Genomic DNA, 16,633 nt, shown 5'->3' with positions numbered 1-16,633 from the left:
AAGTTGTACGTCTGATCTAAGTGGAAATCAGGAAGTTCACCATAGCAGATGTTCATAAATTTAGCAAGAGATGGCCTAACCACAAAGAAGTTGTCAGCTCTCTCTAAAATTAATGTGTTTGTCTAAAAGTCATATATCACAAGTCTAAATGTCAAGTCATAAGTTTATTGTCAGATGTATGTAAAATCACGAGTTTTTCCTTGTTTAGCCATGAGGGGGACTGGCTATAAAAGCCAAGACATGCAAATAATAAACTCAGAGTTCATTGCTTTAACCATATACTGTGTATGGCTCAATACTTTGACTCTCAAGAGCGCTCCTACTTAGGTCAATTTGGAACCGGACAACATCACTGACCAGTCTGTTTGTGCAGACTAACCCTCGACAATATATATATATGTGGTACCATCTAATATATTATATTCTGGGTGTCTGTGATGCTTATCGGTGAGTGCTAACCAACTGATGACATCATGAAATATATCAACACGCAGTCACATTGCTCCATTATGGACAAGATTGCTGTGACTGTGTCATGTGACTGGTACCTGGTCATTGATGTCATAAGACATGCCGCAAATGGGCGGGGTTACTCCTACTTAACCTTAGTCCAATGCTACACCTGCCAGTTACACCTGAGATGCTGAGACAGGCGCTCGGTGCTGCTGATACAAGCAGAGGCCGGGACTTGCTGACTGACCCTTGTAGATGGGATGTGCTGTGCTCACCCTACTACTAGCCGATGCTAGTGATTTCACTACAGGAGGCTACTATAAGGATGGATGGGAGAGAGGTGTGGATCAGATATTGGAGCACATTGATAAATGGTGAGAAGCTCTTGAAGGTCATCATCCCCTTCATGCTATAGGAGCCTAATTGATAAATAGATCGCTGACTTGTGATTACAGGCAGTGATTTATTTAGTGTTGGCAGATAGTATAAGGGCTTTACTGTCCTCCATAACTGGAGGGCGCCATTGTACATCTGCCAACTGCACTGCCAGTCAGCGATCTAGGCCATCTGCAAGCGGCAGGAGTAGTGGGTGAAGCGTGAACAGGGATCTCCCCAGATTTGAGGGATCGCTTGGTCCAACTATATACCCTAAGAATCCCATCATATGCAAAAGGTTTTCAGAACGGCAGGGATAGTGCAAACATTCAGAGACAAATACACCCCCACCTCCTATACAGATCACATAATAAAGTGTTCAACATACACCTCCTCTCTTACCATAGACCCCTGATGAGACTTGGTACAGTTGAAACATGTTGGGTCCACTGTCAGGGTACATTCACAGTGTGATACCCATCTACGGGGCTCTCTGTGACCAAAGTCACGCTACAGCGCCTCTGTTCTCCACCTGGATAGAGTACGCCCTCTCACCTCAGATATCTGCTAATGCGATACGGAAATATGGAAATATCCAGGGGAGAACACTGTTATATGTCCATATGTGTATAGTGCCCGGGGCGCGGGTTCCTCTAAAATATTTAAATACAAGTTATATTTATTTTTATATATTTACCCACTGTCTCAGTGAATCTCGGACCCCATTACTCAGGGATTTCTCGCTTTTTTATGGAGATAATAAGGAGAAACCTTTTAGGAGACACTAAAGAGCAGATGTTGTATTCTCTCTTTGTGTAGGTTTATGGGGTGATTACAGCCTATAGCGCTATTACTGGGGAAACACACAGAGGCCAAAATTAGTTTGTGGGTACGAAAAGGGACCATTAGTACTTGGGGAAGATGTACAAAGGGAGCACTATTATTGGGGGAGATATTCAAGGGGACCGCTATTACTTACAGGGAGGAAGCACAGAGGTTACACATAGAAGCACCACTACTTTTTTGGGTAGACACACATATGGACCGCTACTACTTGGCGAAGACGTACAAAGTTACTGCTATTACTTATTTTAAAATTAAATCTTTTTATTGAACTTTTCTTCCATTTTCTGTTCATTTCCACCACAATAACATAAAACATACCTTAAATAACATACAAAGAGTCCCCCTAGCACAGTATGGCTCTGTCCCCTCACAGAATGTCCTTTGGGATTTCATTTCTGTTGCTGCAGTCCTCAGTCAGTGTTCATCTGTAACAGCTTCTCATTTATATCTCTGTAGCAGTCCGTAGCCTCTATCACTTCCCATCTGCATCTCCCATTTAGACATCGTACCTTCTACCCCTTCTCCTCCCTATTCAGCCGTATACTGCGCACAGATATTTCTCTTTGTATTTTCGGTCGACTAGCAGGACGGCGGGCGGCAAACCAACTCCCCTCTATCTTGCTTGGAAGAGGTCCAAGACTGTCAGGCCAAATGCATGAAGCCACTTAAAGGGGTTGTCCCGTGGCAGCAAGTGGGGTTAAGCACTTCTGTATGGCCATATTAATGCACTTTGTAATATACATCGTGCATTAAATATGAGCCATACAGAAGTTATTCACTTACCCACTCCGTTGCTGGCATCCCCGTCTCCATGGCTCCGTCTAATTTCGGTGTCTTCTGGCGTTTTTAGACGCGCTTGCACAGAAGGGTCTTCTCCCTTCTGGTCGGTCCGGGCACGAGCGGCGTTCTGGCTCTGCCCCCTTCTACTCGTCATCACGTAGCTCCGCCCCGTCACGTGTGCCGATTCCAGCCAATCAGGAGGCTGGAATCGGCAATGGAACGCACAGAGCCCATGGTGCACCATGGGAGAAGACCCGCGGTGCACCATGGGAGAAAACCGCAGTGCATCCCTGGGAAAGGACCGGTGGCCATCTTTAAAAGAAGAAAAGAAGATGCTGCGTGAACTGGGAAGGAGGTAAGCGATTTATTTTTTATTTTTTTTAATTACAAACGATATTGATTTTAACAGGGCAGAATGCGGGGGTAGGTTGAAAAAAAAATTTGCATTTCGCCGCGGGACAACCCCTTGAAGCCGTATTTCATAGTATTTCTTACTAGCCTTGCGCTTGAAATATATACCTCTTTCCCATGGCAGTATCTGGTTTACTTTTTTCTGAAATTCCCTCAGTGTGGGAGGATTCTCATCTAGCCAATATGGCGCCTTTAAGTTCCCTGGCTATGTACAATAGTTTTGCCACCTCCATACGTTCCTGCCCGTCCACTGGCAGATCTTCCACATATCCTAGTACCCATACCATCGGGGATGGTTCCAATTGCACTCTATACATTTTTTCTATTTGGCCGCACACCTCCTCCCAATATCTGTTTAGTTTAGGACATCGCCACATCATGTGAATGACACCTGCAGGTTGTATCTTGCACCTAGTACACAGTGACTTATCTCTAGCCCCTATGTCATATAGGAAGACAGAGGTACTGTACACTCTATGTATCATATAGATTTGGGAGAGCCTGTGGGTTTCGCTTAGTGAAAGCTTCGGGGTCATTTGTAGTATTTCCTCCCATTGTGTATCCTTGATGGGTCCTATATCAGCGTCCCATTTATTTTTAAGTGATGTCAGATTTGTCTCCTCAACGCTACGCTGTAGGTACAATGCCACCATTACACACAAAGCCATAAACTTTACAATGTAAGCATATGTATTGTCCCTCTGCGGCTACGGTGTAGGAATAACATTGAAAGGGGATGGAGCGGTGGATCAGTATGTGGACCCCCCTTGAGTAACTTGTATGTACAGAGTGAAAGCAATGCTGCAAATTGCCACGATTCTCCGTGGTCAGCCTATCTGTCAGATCTATCAATCTCCCTCCTCCTCCTCCTCCTCCTCCTCCTGAGGCTGTTATTGGGGATGAATATCTGCTTTGTCCCATTGTGTCCTCTATCAGGGTTCGTTGCCTGTGTTCCTGCCCTTCAGCCCTTGCAAATTTTGCTCTCCCCTGCTGCTTACCATGTGCCATGTCACTCTTCAGCCCTCCGAGTCTGTACTGCTTTACTACCAGACACCTCGGTAGCAGCTATAGCACTTATAGGGTTTGTTATCCCACTGTCAGGTTATTAAAAGCAGGATAGGTAATCAGAGCTCTGGCCAAACAACCTGCTACATCCTCTGCTAGGCTCCGCCTACAACTATTACTTAAGTCGAAGCGCCGAACTTCAGGGGAGCACAGAGGGAGCGCCGGTACTTGGGGGACACGTACGGAGGGAGCGCCGGTACTTGGGGGACACGTACGGAGGGAGCGCCGGTACTTGGGGGACACGTACGGAGGGAGCGCCGGTACCTGGGGGAAGATGTACGCAGGGGCCTCCGGTACTTGGGGGACACGTACAGAGGGAGCGCCGGTACTTGGGGGACACGTACGGAGGGAGCGCCAGTACTTGGGGGACACGTACGGAGGGAGCGCCGGTACTTGGGGGACACGTACGGAGGGAGCGCCGGTACTTGGGGGACACGTACGGAGGGAGCGCCGGTACTTGGGGGACACGTACGGAGAGACCGCCGGTACTTGGGGGACACGTACGGAGAGACCGCCGGTACTTGGGGGAGATGCACAGAGGGACCGCTGTTATTTGGAGGAGATGGACAGAGGGACCGCTGTCGCTGTTATTTGGAGGAGATGGACAGAGGCACCGCTGTTACTTGGGGGAGATGTACAGAGGGACCGCTGGTACTTGGAGGGACAGAGGGACCGCTGGTACTTGGAGGGCACAGAGGGACCGCTGGTACTTGGAGGGCACAGAGGGACCGCTGGTACTTGGAGGGCACAGAGGGACTGCTGGTACTTGGAGGGCACAGAGGGACAGAGGGACCGCTGTTACTTGGGGGAGATGTACAGAGGGGCCGCTGTTACTTGGAGGAGATGTACAGAGGGACCGCTGTTACTTGAGGGAGATGTACAGATGGACCGCTGTTACTTGGAGTAGATGTACAGATGGACCGCTGTTACTTGGAAGAGATGTACAGATGGACTGCTGTTACTTGGAAGAGATGTACAGATGGACCGCTGTTACTTGGGGGGAGATATACAGAGGGAGTGCTGGTACTTGGGGGAGATGTACAGAGGGACCGCTGGTACTTGGAGGGCACAGAGGGACCGCTGGTACTTGGAGGGCACAGAGGGACCGCTGGTAGTTGGGGGGCACAGAGGGACCGCTGGTACTTGGGGGGCACAGAGGGACCGCTGGTACTTGGGGGGCACAGAGGGACCGCTGGTACTTGGAGGGCACAGAGGGACCGCTGGTAGTTGGGGGGCACAGAGGGACCGCTGGTACTTGGGGGGCACAGAGGGACCGCTGGTACTTGGGGGGCACAGAGGGACCGCTGGTACTTGGGGGGCACAGAGGGACCGCTGGTACTTGGGGGGCACAGAGGGACCGCTGGTACTTGGGGGGCACAGAGGGACCGCTGGTACTTGGGGAGGAGGGCACAGAGGGACCGCTGGTACTTGGGGGGCACAAAGGAACCGCTGGTACTTGGGGAGGAGGGCACAGAGGGACCGCTGGTACTTGGGGAGGAGGGCACAGAGGCACCGCTGGTACTTGGGGAGGAGGGCACAGAAGGGCCGCTTGTACTTGGGGGAGATGTACAGAGGGTCCGCCGTTACTTTGGGGGGGTGGGGGGGGGGCGTACAGGGGGACCTCTGTTACTTGGAGGGTGGGGGTGGGGTTCAGAGAGGCTGCTGTTACCTGGGGGGGTACAGAGGTGCCGCTGGGGCACAGGGAGAACACCATCACCTTGTCAGGGGCACACAATGCTTATTACTTTGGGGCACGATGCAGCCATTATTTTGCAGTGGATAGAAAAAAGAGGAAGCGCCAAAGAAACAATGGAACCCTAAATGATCCAAAAAGAAAAAAGGGTTCCTGGTATATCAAACCAGATGTCTCACCTCCAGATCAATTTTTCGTAGTCCTGTATTACAATAATCCACTTTTTCCAAGAGGAGAGTCGCTGGAAAGGGTTCAAGGGTCCATCAAAGAAACCCCCATATGAAATGTAAAGAAAAAGTCGTTTAATAAAAAATTCTTTCCTACGTTCACAGAACCTACTTAAAAAGACGTAATATAGATATTCCTTCAAATGAAGGAGACTTACTTTGGAGGAGGGGGTTATGGTATCCAATGTTCCCCCTCCTGGTTCCAACACCTCTATGCAGCCACCAAAGACTTTTCCTTTCAGCCAAAAGGTTTCTTCTTTTATATTTATTTAAAGTCAGCAATAATGACAACGCGTTTCGGTACACAATGTACCCTTATCAAGTCATATAGTAGGTTCTGTGAGCGCAGGAAGGAATTTTTTATTAAACGACTATTTCTTTACATACTTACATAGGAGCAGTATTATGGTAGACGTCAGACGTCAAATGTTGGGCGCATGCACAGAAGGCCGTTGAAATTTAAAAACCCTCTGCTCCCGGCTAGTATGAGTAGCCAAGAGCTGAAGAATGTATGCGGTTCCTAATTACATACCTAAGGTCCCAGTATTTATCAGCGGACCTTACCCCGGCTTCTGAGCTCGCTCCACATCGCCAAAATAGCGGACAAATGCGCAAAAGACACAGATTGCCAGGGTAATTTAAAATCTTCCTGCTCCTGGCTACTAAACACAGCCGAGAGCCTGGAGATTTAACGGGAGGATGGGAGATGCGGTCCTTGGTCATGTGATCGCCTTTATCCAATAGATAACGACAATCACGTAAAAGTAAAAAAAGTTAAAAGTTTCACTACGTGTCACGGATCCAAACATAAGATTAGGGCCACAATGCGTACATTTATGAACACAGGACACAGGACAAACGGGGGTATCCATTTTGGGGTGCAAGTCTTCATTCATATGTGCGCTGTACAAACAAAACCTTTTTCAAAATGACACAATTGCCAAAAAAACAAAAATCGTAATTTATTTCCTTCTGCTTTGCTTGGATTCATTCAAAAACTGTGGGGTCAAAATGCACAGTACACCCCTAGAGGAATTCTTTAAGAGGTCTAGTTTTCAAAATGGGGTCATTTGTGGGGGTTCTCTGTCGCTTTGGCCGCTCAAGTGGTCTACAAGTGGCCTACGGCTGCTCCTTTTGGTTTGGGCCCTGTTGTGCATCCAGACATAAGATTAGGGCCACAATGGGTATGTTTCTGAACACAGGACAACTGGGGGGATCCATTTTGGGGTGGAATTCCTCATTTTCATGTGCAGTTTAGCATGTAGAAAAAAATCCTGTCTTTAAAATGACATCTGCAAAAATATAAAATTTTATTTTGTCTCCTCTAAATTGCATTAACTCCTAAAAAAAACCAGTGGGGTCAAAATACTCCTGACCCCCTTCATGAATACATTAAGGGGTGTATTTTTTAAAATAGGGTCATATGTGGGGGTATCTATCATTCTGACACCTATGCACCTTTGTGATCTTGGCTTGGTGCAGGAAAACAAAATGTTCCTCAAAATGTTGACAATTAACCCTTTCCAATTCAATTTGTATTCTGGTTTTCCTAGGGGGCTTACTCTTTTTCTGCTGTTATACAACGGCGCTATATGCTGGCTAAAGCCCGTACTGCATGAGGTAACACGTTGGATTGGTTCTGACAGCAGAGAGGCTGGCAATATACAGTAAGAGAACCCTGACGGATGTCTTACATCAGAGTTGTACAGCCCTAAATCATAATGTCTTTAGACGTCAGACAGTGGATTGGAGAGGGTTAATGTTACATTTGTGCGTCTCCTAAATGGTTAAAAAAACCTAAAGTTTTTCAAATGTGCTTCCAGAATAAAGTAAGCAGATGGAAATATATGCCTCATCAAAAATTTGTACAGTATGTTTGCACATATTTGAGATATTGCAGTTGAAAATATGAAAAAAAAAATTCCCAATTTTGTCACTTTTAATAAATATACACAAATTCTATCAGTCTATTTGTACCAGTTAAATGAAGTACAACATGTGGCAAAAAAGCTGTCAGAATTACTTGGATATGCAAGTAAAACCGTAGAATAACTCTGCAAAACCATAGCAGAGTTATTCTATGTTAAAGTGACACATCAGATTTCCAAAATTTGTTTTGGTAATTAAGGCGCAAACAGGCTTGGTCACTAAGGACTCCTGCACACATGCGTTTTTTTTTTTTCCGAACTTTTTTTACGCAATTTTACTGCTTTTCTTTAACATGAAAGTCCATTGACTTTCGCATTAAAAAAATGCAGCAAAATCACGCGAGAAAGACGCCAGTGTGAAGGGCGTCTAAGGGGCTCTTAACCCTAAGGGGTTAAGAGTCACTTTATTTGTATATACCAGGCCAGTAGAACCTTTGTAGGACTCAGTCCTGTGTTTTATTAATCCCCGAGTATCCCCCAAGTACATGACAATGCGCTATATCCGGAACCTTACTGGGTATGACCAGCCGTTCAAGCACTTCCTCATTAGTTTTAGTTACTCTATATATTAGATAGCTGTTCATGGAAAATTGGGGAAACTGCTGGTCAGCACCTGGTTCTTGGGGTAGACCACTTATGACCACAATACTTTCTCACGCATTTGTGAGTGGGATCCCTCAATTGTGCAGTCCCAAAGTTTTCCTGTGAAATGTCTAGTTCAAACAAAGAAAATGTTTGGTACCGTGTTAGCCAGTAGAGCAAAATGTGATTTTTCTCAGTAAGAGAAACCAAGTAATCTTGTAGATGATACCTTTTAATGGTTAACATGGTTTTCATGCGCTGCGATGCAACTTTTACAGTATGAAATCCTACCGTTTCCCCTAAAATAACCACTAGCTGCCTTTAAAGAAAAAAACAATAAATCACCTAACAGGCGCTGACTGCTCTGCCGCAGTCTCCTCTGCAGCTCCGGCACTTATTTGTAGTCTTCAGGCAGTGCTTCCTGGTCAGGGGTTTCAAAAAACCCGTCTCCAGGAAGCGCTAGCTCCAATTGGTTCTCGAGCGCAGTAGCTCAGCCAATCACTGCAGTGCTCGATGAACCAATCAGAGCTAACACATTGAATTGGACTTTTGGGACAGGGGAATCAATAGCTGATTCAGACAGACAGTCTAAAGGTCTACGATTTATTCCCAGACGTTTGGCCACCTCATGATGAATTAAATTGATTCCAACTTCAATATCTAAAAAAAAACTGTCATAACAGAACTACACCCAGTAAGACGTATTTCAGCGGGAAGATCCTGCCCGGCGGATGATATCCAGGCAATTTGCGGGCCTGAAGTTTCCTCCAGGCCCGCAACTGGTCCCGACTGAGATCCCAGAAGAGGAGACACCTGAAGGAAGTGATCAGTACGGCCGCAAAAAACGCAGCGGCCTCTGCCCCTTTGCCTTCCCCTTCTTTCAGGTTCACCAGACAATGAGCCCAATTGCATGGGCTCATCGAGATCAGCGGATTCTACGGATGTGGTCAAAGATTGTTCAGTCGCCCGCTCTCTAACTCACCGACCACTCCAAATGGCTAATCACATGGCTTTGTCTAGATTTCTAGGTGAGGGATATGAAACCATTTGATTTTTTATTTTGTCACATTTTGCAATGCAAGGTCATTCTACTTGATCTCGGTTGTCCATCGGCGAAACAGCGCAAAAATCTTCAATGGATGATTTCTGCTGATGTAGACCTCTAATTCTACCCTCAGCCAGAGAAACCCTATCAGGGTCATCGTAGATCAACTCCAAGGCAGAAAAAAAATTTCTACACATGACAAAGCCTCAAAAGTGGGTGGCAAGGAAAAGGCCCGAATCTGAGGGTCTCCTGGGAATCACCATCCCCACCCTCTGAGACACATCACCTGAGGACATCGGGTGCAGTTTAAGGTACAACCTGCAGGATTCTCTAAAAGCGAATAACTCCTTTCTTTAACCAGAGAATCAATCTGGCAAGTCCAGCTTAGACTCCTTCACAAAACCTATTCCGTCCAGCCGTTGTTGCTTTACCTCTGCAACCTCAATAGCCAGAGACCTAAGCTGGTTAGACAATGGCTCAATGGGATCCATTGACACACAAGGCAAAAACAAAACCCACTGAGGAAACGTATGGCTGTTTATTATGGTGTGTCTGAGTGGTGCTAGAGTACCACGCCCAGCACGTGGAGATACCAAAGAGGATATATATGGATGGTATCAAAGAGCACTAAATGGATAAAGGCTCTAAGTGTAAAACTAAGTACAAATAAGGAAGGACCACGTATGGGATAATGTTTGGGACCCACAAGAGAGGGGTTACATACATTATCCCCATCATGTAGGTCAGCAGTAAGATATAAACAGCTAAACTTCAGCTGTACATTCAGACCACCTGGGGTGGTGGACCTTAATGTCTGTGCAAAATCTGTCCATATCAACACACCCACCCCACCCCCAAGGTTGGACATATTATCCCTAGTGTTATAAACCTCAAACAATCCGGATTTCCACCATGTCCTGCTTGGATTTGTACCATTGGGGTATCCCTTTTAGGCCTCACAGCACCTATATGTATTATAGCAGCAGAAGGGCCAGAGTGCGGCCACCGGGAGAGAGGCTCAGACTCCGAGCCTGCTGGTGACGTCATCGGCTGCAGAGGAGCTGCTGACAGGAGCGATAAGTATATTCTCTGTGTCTGTGTGTCTAAGTGTGTGTGACTAAGTAAGGACGTGTAAGAGAGTGAGTAAGTGAAGAAAATCAGTGTAAGTGCCTGTGTGTATAGCTGCCTGTCCATGGCCGTGATGGAATATTGCTAGCAATATTCCGCTGCAGGGGAGGAGGTGGGAACACTGACAGGTCTCCGCGGTGAGCCTATCTAATAGATAGGCTTACGGTGGAAAATTATGGTAAATCGCAGCATGCAGCGATTTCAATCCTCGCTATGATTCTCCGCTCGTGGACGTCGGGCCGCGCTTTCCATAGTTATCCTATGGAAAGCGTTCACTGCGTTACCCGTGGCCGGATTATCGCCGCAGATAACGCAGTGACATATCGCCCATGGACAAGCAGCTTTAGTGTCTGTGTGTGGGGTGAAAGTGAAGCAGAATTGGGTGACTGAGCAAAAGCAAGTCAAGTGTGAGGGCATTTAAAAAAAAAAGGGTGAGCAGTTGCGAACACACGGAGGCGCGTGAGCGATTGCGAACACGCAGAGGCGCGTGAGCAGTTGAAAACGGGTGGAGGCTTGTGTGGAGTGTGATCTAGTCAATCTTCACTACTTCCATAAGTAAATTGTAGATCCCCATAAGGATGAGCTCCATGCCTGACATTGTCGTCCAGTGTGCTACTTGTGCAATGTATGCGGTCCTTGGTCAGCCGATCGAGGGTGCATACTGTTGAGCAAGATGCGTGTTCGTCGCACATTTGGAAGTTTAAATCCTGGATCTAAATGAGCAACTGGCAACACTGAGATCTATTGACATCATGAAAAAGAGTTTGCTGTTCACTGAGCAGGCACTCGCTGAGGTAGAGGTGGGGGCGGACGGTAGTTCGGAAGAGCAGGATGAGCAGGCAGCTAGCTGGGTGACAGTTAAAAAAGTGTAGAGGGGAAAAGAGAACCAGGGAGGCTACTCCGGAACTGGCACAACCCTACAAGTTTGCAAAGTTGGCAGATGAGGGGAATGCCATTACAGAACCAGCACGGCGGCAGCACAACATTGTTAGACAGGTTCTAGTGATGGAGGACTCAATTATAATGGGGACAGATAGGGCAATCTTCCATAAAGACCAAGATCGTCGAACAGTGTGTTGTCTTCCTGGTGCTCGAGTTCGACACATTGCAGATCGGATTGACAGATTACTGGGAGGAGCTGGTGAGGATCTATGGGTCATGGTACACATTGGCACCAATGAACAAATGGTGGGCCCTCAAAAAAGATTTCAGGGACCTAGGATCCAAGCTTAGGGTGAGGACCTCCTGTGTAGTTTTCTCGGAAATACTACCTGCACCAAAAGCCACACTAGAAAGGCAACAGGATTTTAGGGAGGTAAACAAGTGGCTCTGGAGTTGGTGTAAGATGGAGGGGTCGGGTTCCTGGAGAACTGGGCTGACTTTGCTATTGGCTACAGGGTCTACCATATGGACAGGCTGCATCATAATGGGAAGGGGGCAGCTGTGCTAGGAAGAAGATGGCTAGAAGGCTGTAGGAGTGTTTAAACTAAAGACTAGGGGAGAGGGCAAAAAGAGAAACAGGGGTGTAGATGGCAACCTGGAGCTAAGTAATAGGAATGGGGGTGGAGCAGGGGGTGGGGTTAGTACAGTTAGAACTGACAGATCAGCCAATAGTACAATTAGTAGCAAAATGAATTTAAAAAACAAAACCAGCCGTATAAATTGTATGGCAACGAATGCAAGAAGTCTGGTCGGTAAAGTGGGTGAGCTTGAAGCGAGAATGACTGATGAAAATTACGATATAGTTGGAATAACAGAAACATGGCTTGATGATAAGTGCGATTGGGCGCTGAATTTACAGGGTTATAATCTCTTCAGAAGAGACAGTGGTGAACAGAAAGGGGGAGGGTTATGTCTGTATGTTAAATCGTACTTAATGCTGAGGCTGTGGGAGGATTTAGGGGCAGAAGATGAACACGTGGAATCTCTGTGGTTAAAAATACAGGGAGAAAAAAAAACCAAAATACTGATTTTAGAGGGAAAAACCTGCAAATCTCATAAGGGTGATAAGTTCTTGAGAACAATTAAAGAGAACTACCTTGCCCAGCTTGTGCGGGAGACAGCTAAAGGGAGGGCCACTCTGGACTTATTATTAACTAACAAATCGGACCGAAAAAGGGGGGTGCAGGTTGAGGGACACTTGGGAAATAGTGACCACAATCTAATTAATTTCCAGCTGTCATTCAAAAAGAAGCCCCATCAGGGAGCGACAAAAAAAACTAAACTTTAGTAAAGCAAAATTTGACCAGCTCAGAACTACTACCGGTAAACATCCTAAAAAAGATTAGTGCAGATAACAAATGGGAGAAGTTTAAAAATATCCTAATCAACTCATGTGAACAGTTCATATCCTTTAAAAACAAAAGAACTACAAGTAGAAAAAAAAACAATGTGGGTCGACAAGACTGTAAAGGGGGCAATGAATGAAAGTAAGAAAGGGTTTAAAACTACTAAAACAAGAGGGCAGCGAAGAAGCGCTAAAATCATACAGGGAAAAAAACTAAATATATAAAGAAAAGATAAAAATTGCTAAGGAGAAGGCAGAAAGACTGATCGCCAAAGAGAGCAAAAATAACAGTAAACTATTCTTCAATTACATAAACAGTAAAAGGATTTGCACCAAGAGCACTGGCTCTTTAACAAATAATGCAGGAGAAACCATAGAAGACGATGGGGGAAAGGAAATCTATTAAATAGTTTCTTTTCAAGTGTATTCACAAATGAAAAAGAAATGTCACACGAGATGCAGGGGAATAAAATGAACCCCCCACTAAATATTGAAAACAATCACAGAAAATGGCCGTTACTTACTGACTGAGGAGTGCATGTAAATGCATCCTCCTCTCACCATGCAGGTAGCTGACTACCAAATGGAGGAGCCAATAACACCTGTGCAGGACACCGATAAAACAACCACTAACACTGCCTCTTGATAATGAGGGGGGTGGATGCTTGGCGTACACTCCCACACATAGTGGATACAGGGTGCCAGACCATTCTGGTATATGTAGTTCACCATGCAGACCAGCAACCTATTAATGACGCCATGACAATTTGGTGGGTTGCCCTGCATTTCCGACAGTGAACCACATTGGTACTGCCACCCTGGGCTCCCCCTGGAGTCTTAATGCCACGCTGCATGTGAATGATAGATAATAAGTGCAAGGCATTGGTTGAATGTTGGCCAAGATACATGAGCCCACTAACCACTTCACGGTTCCTTGCGTTGTAGTGGGTCTCTACACTAATATAAATGCATCACAGAAGGGGAAATAAAAAATTTAAAACAATCACAGAATATGGCCGTTACTTACTGAGTGAGGAGTGCATATAGATGCATCCTCCTCTCACCATGCAGGTAGCTGACTACCAAATGGAGGAGCCAATAACACCTGTGCAGGACACCAATAAGACAACCACTCACATAGCCTCTTGATAATGAGGGGGGTGGATGCTTGGCGTACACTCCCACACATAGTGGGTACAGGGTGCCAGACCATTTTTTTATTTCCCCTTCTGTGATGCGCCCCACTAAATATGGCATGCCTAACACAGGAGAAAGTGCAGAGTCGGTTAAAGAGAATTAAAATCGATAAATCACTGGGGCCCAGATGGAATACACCCAAGGGTTCCAAGGGAACTAAGTGACATGATAGCTAGACCGCTATTTCTTATATTTATGGACACTATCAAGACCGGGGTTATACCACTGGATTGGCACATTGCCACTGTCGTTCCAATATACAAAAAGGGGTTCAAAAGAGAGCCTTGTAACTTAAGGCCGGTAAGTCTCACTTCAATAACTGGAAAAATATTCAAGGGTTTTCTGAGAGACACCATCCTAGAATACCTCAAGGAAAAGAACGGTATAACTTCATCAGCATGGGTTCATGAGGGGTCGATGATGTCAGACCAATTTGATCAGCTTCTACGATAAAGTAAGCTCTAGGCTAGACCTGGGAGAGTCTATTTATAATGTATATCTGAATTTCTCTAAAGCATTTGACACTGTGCCAAATAATAGGCTGATACATAAAATAAGGACGCTCAGTCTGGGCAAAAAATGTATGTATCTGGGTTAAGAACTGGCTCAGGGATAGAAAACAGAGGGTGGTTATAAATGGTTAGTACTCTGATTAGGCCACCATTGCTAGTGGGATGCCACAGGGTTCAGTATTAGGCCCCATTCTGTTCCATATATTTATCAACGTCCTGATAGAGGGGCTGCACAGTAAAATATCAATATTTGCAGATGATACAAAATTATACAAGATAATCAATGCAACGGAGGACAATGTACGGCTACAAAAGGACCAAGATAAGCTGGGGGCTTGGGCAGAAAAATGGCAAATGAAGTTCAATGTGGATAAATGTAAGGTTATGCACATGGGCAGGAGAAACGGATGTCACCAATATACACTGAATGGGGTACTGCTAGGGAAAAGCGATATGGAAAAAGACCTGGGGGTACTAGTGGATTGTAGATTTAACTGGAACAATCAATGCTAGCCAGCTGTCGCAAAAGCACATAAAGTCTTGGGTTGCATTAAAAGTGGCATAGGGGCGAGGGACAAAAACATTATCCTCCCACTATATAAGGCACTTGTTAGACCTCACATGGAATACTGTGTACAGTTCTGGACACCGGTGCTTAGGAAAGATGTTGCAGTGCTTGAGGGGGTTCAAAGAAGGGCAACTAAATTAATAAACGGAATGAGAGGACTGGAATACCCAGAGAGGCTATCAAAAGTGGGATTATTTACCCTGGGAAAAAAGACTAAGGGGTGATCAAATAACTATGTATAAATACATTAGGGGACAATACAAGGATCTCTCCCATGATCTGTTTATACCCAGGACTGCGACGGTAACAAGAGGGCATCCTCTATGTCTAGAAGAAAGCAGGTTTCATTACCAACACAGAGGGGGGTTCTTTACTGTAAGAGCAGTGAGACTGTGGAACTCTCTGCCTGAGGACGTGGTGATGGCAAAATCAATAGAGGTAAAGAGGGGACTAGATGTCTTTCTAGAGCGCCACGATATTACATGATCTAGACATGACCAGCAGGTTGTTGATCCGGGTCTTACAGTCAGGTAGGAACTATCAAAGGTTGATACAGGGATTTTTCTGACTGCCATTATGGAGTCGGGAAGGAATTTTTCTCCCGAATGGGTTAATTGGCTTCTGCCTCAGTGGAGTTTTTTGCATTCCTCTGGATCAACAAGCTGGGTGTTGAAACAGAATGAACTAGATGGACATGGTCTTCATTCAGCCTAACACGTTACTATGTTGGAGTTTATTTTTTCTTGGTAAGGGATAAACAATATAGGACTTTTTTGCCCCAGGCTCTTCTGAGCACAGGGGAGGCCCCTACCCTTGACAATGCTTTGTGACTCCTGTCCATAAAAAGGATGTATCATTGTTCTCCTACCTACAATTTAAATCCTAATCGCTCTTCTGTCAGACACCTCGATGAGCTCCTCTAAAATAAAACTCCTCTGGAAACCTTATTACCCGACGACTTCCATATATTGCTCACTATTTTCAGTGCACGGCCTTTACCAAGGCTTGGGAAAATAAGCTTCGTACCCAGCTGTCTGATGCAGATTCGCAAAAGATATTTCTTCTGACTCATAACAGTTACCAATGGCATGCTCCACAATGGAAAAAAAATCATACTCGCAAGGTGGAATAGTCTCGCTACCACCTTACGTAGGGCGGTCCCTTCATGTCAGATCTGTGTTGAAAATGTGAGGGCGCACCTGGGACAATGTTTCACATATGGTGGGATTGCCTGCTCATATTCTCCTTTCAGTCTAAGATTTTTAAATTACAGTCTCACTGTGCTTTCTTATCCATTTGATGCTTGTTATCGGTCTTCTCCCCATTGTACCTGGGCCATCTCCCGAACAAAAAATGGCTTTTTAAATATTTAACGTCAACTCAACTGGTTATCCCCGGGCATTAGCGATCTTCTACTACTTCATCACTTAATGAGTGGGTGATGGAGGTTAATTAGTTAAAGAGAAGGGAAAGTCTGATATAAGAAAGTGAGATATCTTTACTAGAGATGAGCGAACGTGTTCTTCCGAGCTTGAT

The sequence above is a fragment of the Eleutherodactylus coqui genome, chromosome 5 (assembly GCF_035609145.1).
Source record: "Eleutherodactylus coqui strain aEleCoq1 chromosome 5, aEleCoq1.hap1, whole genome shotgun sequence".
NCBI lineage: Eukaryota > Metazoa > Chordata > Amphibia > Anura > Eleutherodactylidae > Eleutherodactylus > Eleutherodactylus coqui.
This window is presented reverse-complemented; position numbering follows the sequence as displayed.